The following is a 5951-nucleotide window of genomic DNA, read 5'->3' as shown; positions in this document are numbered from 1 at the left end:
GAACCAAGGGCAAATCCTAATGGTGGTCTGGGGAAGCACCAATCCTGTCTGTCACCAAAGGAAACCTGGAACTTCGGCCTTTAATGCACTGCCCACTTTTCCTTCAGCCTCACCAGTCATGGTGACTTTGAAATTCTGTCCCTCGAGGGGTGCATAATATCGGTTTCCTCAGGTTAGCACCACATAGGGGTCACATGAGGGTCTGCCTCCGGCAGAGAGGGTTCAGACGAAGTGGAGTCCAGATTCAGTGCCCACCACTGGAGGGGGATTCGGTAACTGGGGAAGCTGTCGGTTGTTCGCTAGTCTGTGTATAGAATCTCCACTTGCAACGGACACAGCAAGTCTCACTCTGCTAGATTACACCCCAGACTGGCGGTGGCTGTAAATTAAACCTCACACTGGGTCCCCCTGTAATTCCATATGCGTTCCGTACCAGTATTAGAGGTTTTGACCCCTGCAAAAGTGCGTAGCGGGCCACAATTCTCTCCGATAGTCTGGTCCCAATTCCCCAGGGTTACGTTTGGACTCAAGCACTTTAGTGACGTTTACAGGTTGTTGGAGATCCCTCTCCAAGGCTTGAATAATCTGGTCTGTCCGTTCATTCTCATCATGGATTCCCACCTGTAACTCCTGATAGGTTTGGTATCTTAATTCTGCCTTCCATTTCCGCCCCTCATCAGCTGAGAGAATCATGCAGCAGAGACTGAATGAACCTTGTGGGGTCACATTATACATTTGTATAGAACTGCGGACATACTGAGCAATCTGTGCTGGGTTTTCTTTTCTATCGAGGGCCGGATTCATAATCATTGTCATTTCTTGAGGCTTCCAGGGTGCATACACAGGAATCACTGAGAGCTGTCCCTCCTCCGCTGCTCATGGATTAGGCAGCATTCGGGTGGGTAATTGTCTCTGTGGAGCCATTAACTTTGGGCTTTTATTGGATTCTCCCCTCCCTGTCTCGGAATAATCCTCGGTATTCCCCTTCTGGATCTGAGGGTATAGAGAGCCTCCCCTTCCCCGCTGCCGCTGCTTTACCCGAGTGGCCACCGTATCTGAGTACTGGGCGGATTGGGGCTCGGGTGCACTCGGCCCCTGGTATGGTGGGGGGAGTACGGTGGGTGCTCATTCCTAATCATGGTCACCATCCTCAAACAGGATCGGTATCCCAAACATGGGATCGGGATCCCTTGTTTCCCTGTCAGTTCGAACTTTAGACTGACGTTCCTGCCCTTCTCTCCTATCTAGGCCGGCCTTGGTTTGCTTACGTTGTTTTTCCTGCTCTCGTTTTCGGCGCCCATTCACCCATTCACACTCCACCTTTAGCGTCTCCCAACCTTCTGCAGTACGTACCTCTCTCCCTTTGTCACACGCATTATCCCTCCAACTTGCTCATCATGTACTGTTCAACTTTGCATCTGCCTTATCCTTCCATTGCCTTTTCAACAATTTCCACTTCTTCCCACAGTTCATCTTCCAGATCAAAGTTACTGCTTGTTCTCAAGAGGTGATATCGCCGGCTCCCGCCCAGTGGCCACATTCTTTTCCCCAATCTTTTCATTCAGCGCTGCAGTCAAAATTCACAAATCTTTTTTCTTGTCTGGAAAACTCTCACACACGTTGTGTAGGGCTGCTCTTGGCCCACTCTTATCACTTGACTCAGTGCTCTCTAAGTAATTTACCCGGCACAAAGCCTCCTGCTCAATTAACAATAAGATAAATTTACCCAGCAGGCACCAGGTGCTGAGTTGATAAATTTATCCAGCATGTCCGTCTCCTGCCCAGTTAGTAAAATTAACCCGGTACCGCCTCCTACTCAATTAATAAAATTTGCCTACCTTATACAAGTCTTCCGACAGAGACATTCCCGATCCCGTCAAGATATGCAAGCAGCCTTCGGCGAGGAACCGTGCGTCCACAGGAACTGACGGTGAGCGACAAAAGGTGAAATACCCGTTGGGCACCTGGTCGGTCTCCACAGTCCCCGGAGTGGTCCGGCCGCTTACTCCGTCTGTCTGCTTCGCACTCTCTGTATTGGGATCCTGTTCGTGACACCCAATGTTAAACTCGGGAGACCAGTTTCCTCTCGGCACCACAGTTTATTGCATTCTCTTGCAAGAGTCTGAGACCCAGTTATCAGAGGGAAGGCATGTCAGTGCTGCCAACCATCTGACAAGTGGACTCTCTCAGTCAGGTTACAGCAGTATATTCATACATAGTAAGTCCCATACATCACTGTTGCAAGCTGCTATTAGAACTGGTACGCCCACCAAGTCTGTTGGTGCAAAACTTAATGTCTTAGATAACAGAGTGCACTAACTCAAGGCTTGAATATAGATGGATATACAGTCCAGTCCTTATCAGCTATTCCCTTTGCAAGGTCCTGACTTCATTCCAGACCGATGTTCATTGCTGACCTTATCGATGAGTCCTGACTCAAACACGAGTACAATATATATTATCAAATTCTCAATGTCCCTCTGACAATTAAAAGGAAACCAGTATAAGCCATTGAGTTTCTTAACTGCTGAAGACAGAGTTTACTTTAGTTCAAAAATTCCTGTTCAGTCCCAATTATTCTTTTATCTAGAGGTTACTTAGGTTCAAAATAATTTTTTATATATCCGCATTTCCTCAGAATGGTTTCTCCCCAGTGTGAATTTGCTGATGCCTCGAGAGCTGAGATGAACGACTGAATCTTTTCCCACAGTCTGAGCAGGTGAATGGCCTCTCCCCAGTGTGAACAAACTGATGTTCTTTCAGCTGAGCTGAATCGGTGAATCCCTTCCCACACTCTGGGCAGATGAATGGTTTCTCCCCAGTGTGAATTCGCTGGTGTCTCAGGAGTTGAGAAGAACGACTGAATCCTTTCCCACATTCAGAGCAGTTGAATGGCCTCTCCCCAGTGTGGACTCGCTGATGTAACTTCAGTTGAGATGACTGAGCAAATCCCTTCCCACATTCAGAGCAGATGAACGGCTTCTCCCCAGTGTGGACTCGCTGATGCTCCTTCAGTTGAGATGACTGTGTGAATCCTTTCCCACATTCAGAGCATATGAATGGTTTCTCCTCACTGTGATCTAACTGGTGCGTTAATAGACTAAAACGCCGAGTGAATCCTTTCCCACAGTCTGAGCAGGTGAACGGCCTCTCCACAGTGTGAACAAACTGATGTTCTTTCAGATGAACTGAATCGGTGAATCCCTTCCCACATTCTGAGCAGATGAATGGTTTCTCCCCAGTATGAATTTGCTGGTGTCTCAGGAGTTGAGATGAACGAATGAATCCTTTCCCACATTCTGAGCAGCTGAACGGCCTCTCACCAGTGTGAACTCGCTGATGTACCTTCAGTTCAGATGACTGAGCAAATCCCTTCCCACATTCAGAGCAAGTGAACGGCCTCTCCCCAGTGTGGACTCGCTGATGTAACTTCAGTTGAGCTGTCTGGGCAAATCGTTTCCCACATTCAGAGCATATGAATGGCTTCTCTCCAATGTGGACTCGCTAGTGTCTGTGTAGATTGGACGAGTGAGTGAATCCCTTCCCACAGTCAGAGCAGGTGAACGGCCTCTCACTAGTGTGAACTCGTTGATGTAACTTCAGTTCAAATGACCGAGCAAATCCTTTCCCACAGTCAGAGCAGGTGAATGGCTTCTCTCCCGTATGAACTCGCTGATGTGACTTCAGTTCAGATGACTGAGCGAATCCTTTCCCACATTCAGAGCATGTGAATGGCTTCTCCCCAGTGTGAACTCGCTGATGTCTCTGTAGATTGGACGAGTGAGTGAATCCCTTCCCACAGTCTGCGCAGGTGAATGGCATCGCCCGAGTGTGAACTCGCTGATGTGACTTCAGTACAGATGACCGAGCGAATCCTTTCCCACATTCTGAGCAAGTGAATGGCTTCTCCCCAGTGTGGACTCGCTGATGGGACTTCAGTTCAGATGACTGAGCAAATACCTTCCCACATTCAGAGCAGATAAATGGCTTCTCCCCAGTGTGAACTCGCTGGTGTCTGTGCAGGTTGGACGAGTGAGTGAATCCCTTCCCACAGTCTGAGCAGGTGAATGGCCTCTCCCCAGTGTGAACTCGCTGATGTACCTTCAGTTCAGATGACCGAGCAAATCCTTTCCCACATTCAGAGCAAGTGAATGGCTTCTCCTCAGTGTGGACTCGCTGATGCTCCTTCAGTTGAGATGACTGGGTGAATCCTTTCCCACAGTCTGAGCATGTGAATGGCATCTCCCTAGTGTGAACTAACTGATGTTGCAGCAGGTGATTTGACTCCTTTCAGGAGCAGGAGAATGGCCTCTCCCCAGTGTGAACTCGCTGGTGTCTATGTAGTGTGGACGAATGAGTGAATATCTTCCCCTATTCAGAGCAGGTGAATGGCTTCTCCCCGGTGTGAACTCATTGGTGTCACTGTGGTCTGGTTGAGCGTGTGAATGTCTTCCCACCATCCGAGCAGGTCAATGTCCTCTCACTGGTGAACTTTAGGATATATCTTCAGCATCGATGACAGAATGTATTGCTTCCCGCTGTCAGAACAGGTGGAGCATCTCACTGTGGTGTGAACTTGCTGATGTATCTTCAGGCTGGATGATTGAGTAGTTCCCCTCCCTCACACAGAGCAGGTGAATGGCCTCTCCCCACTGTGAACTCACCAGCGTGTCTGTGGGTAGGCTGTGAGTGAATCCCCTCCCTCACACAGAGCAGGTGAATGGCCTCTCCCCACTGTGAACTCACCAGCGTGTCTGCGGGTAGGCTGTGAGAGAATCCCCTCCCACACTGAGAGAAGGAGAATGATATCTCACTGCGATCAATTCTCTGCAATTCAGACAGTCAGACGTTTGAATCCCGTCTACAATCAATGCAGTAGAAGAACTGATCTCCAGTGAACAAATGCTGGTGTGTTCTCAGCACCCCGGTTCAAGTGGATTTCACTGAGTTACAACAGAATGCTTGATTTCAGTGACAGAACACATTACCAGATGTTATGAGATAATTCTTCATCTCCGTGGATCGACAACAGAGGTGTTGGTGTTGCAAAGAAAATATTTGGTCACTCCTTAAATATCCAGTCATTCAGCAAAACTGATGTGTTGTTGTGTTTGAGATTCCCATGCGCAAGTGTTCTGCCATTTCAAACCTGTAAAAAATATTTGCAAAAGACATCAATGGGAGAAGGAGAGTATTTCAGGAGAGATTATAGTCTGTGGTGAGAAAATAAGAAATAGGAGCAGGAGTCGGCCGTCCGGCCCGTCGAGCCTGCTCCAACATTTAATAAGGACATGCCTGATCTGGCGATGGGCATCTCCACCTACCTGCCTTTTCCCCATAACCCTTAATTCCCCTACTATGCCAAAATCTATCCAACCTGATTTGAAGACAGAATACAATATTATGTTAGGACTCTTGGCAGTGTGGAGGATCAGCGAGATATTGGGGTCCATGTCAATTTTACAATTAAAGCTGCAGCGCTGATTGTCATTGTTGTTAATAAGGCCTTCATCAACCATGGAACTGAATTCACGAGTGGTGAGGTAATGTTGCAGCTGTACAAGACCTGATTTATACCCCACTTCGAGTATTCTGTTCAGTTTCCTCATTACAGGAAGGATGTGGATACTATAGAAAGAGTGCAGAGGAGATTTACAAGGATGTTGCATGGATTGGAGAACATGCCTTATGACAATAGGTTGAGTGAACTTTGTAGCGAAGGAGGATGAGAGGTGACCTGATAGATGTGTAAAAGATGATGAGAGGCATTGATCGTGTGGACAGCCAGAGGCTTTTTCCTGGGGCTGAATTGGCAAACACAAGGGGCATTGTTTTAAGGTGCTTGGTCGATTGGAATGTCATAGATAGGTTTCTCACACAGAGTAGCAGGTGTATGGAATACACAGCCAGCGATGACAGTACAGACAGATACTATGCAGTCTTTTGAGAGA

At 47.9% G+C, this 5951-nt stretch overlaps 1 pseudogene; it reads right to left on the bottom strand.

The window, feature by feature from the left end:
- Window positions 1-489: 489 nt before the first annotated feature.
- Window positions 490-4637, bottom strand: LOC132385722 (zinc finger protein 420-like; annotated as a pseudogene).
- Window positions 4638-5951: the final 1314 nt, after the last annotated feature.

The sequence above is a fragment of the Hypanus sabinus genome, assembly GCF_030144855.1.
Source record: "Hypanus sabinus isolate sHypSab1 chromosome X2 unlocalized genomic scaffold, sHypSab1.hap1 SUPER_X2_unloc_10, whole genome shotgun sequence".
Lineage (NCBI taxonomy): Eukaryota > Metazoa > Chordata > Chondrichthyes > Myliobatiformes > Dasyatidae > Hypanus > Hypanus sabinus.
The sequence above is the reverse complement of the archived record's forward strand: the minus strand, read 5'-3'. Positions and strand labels throughout refer to the sequence as shown.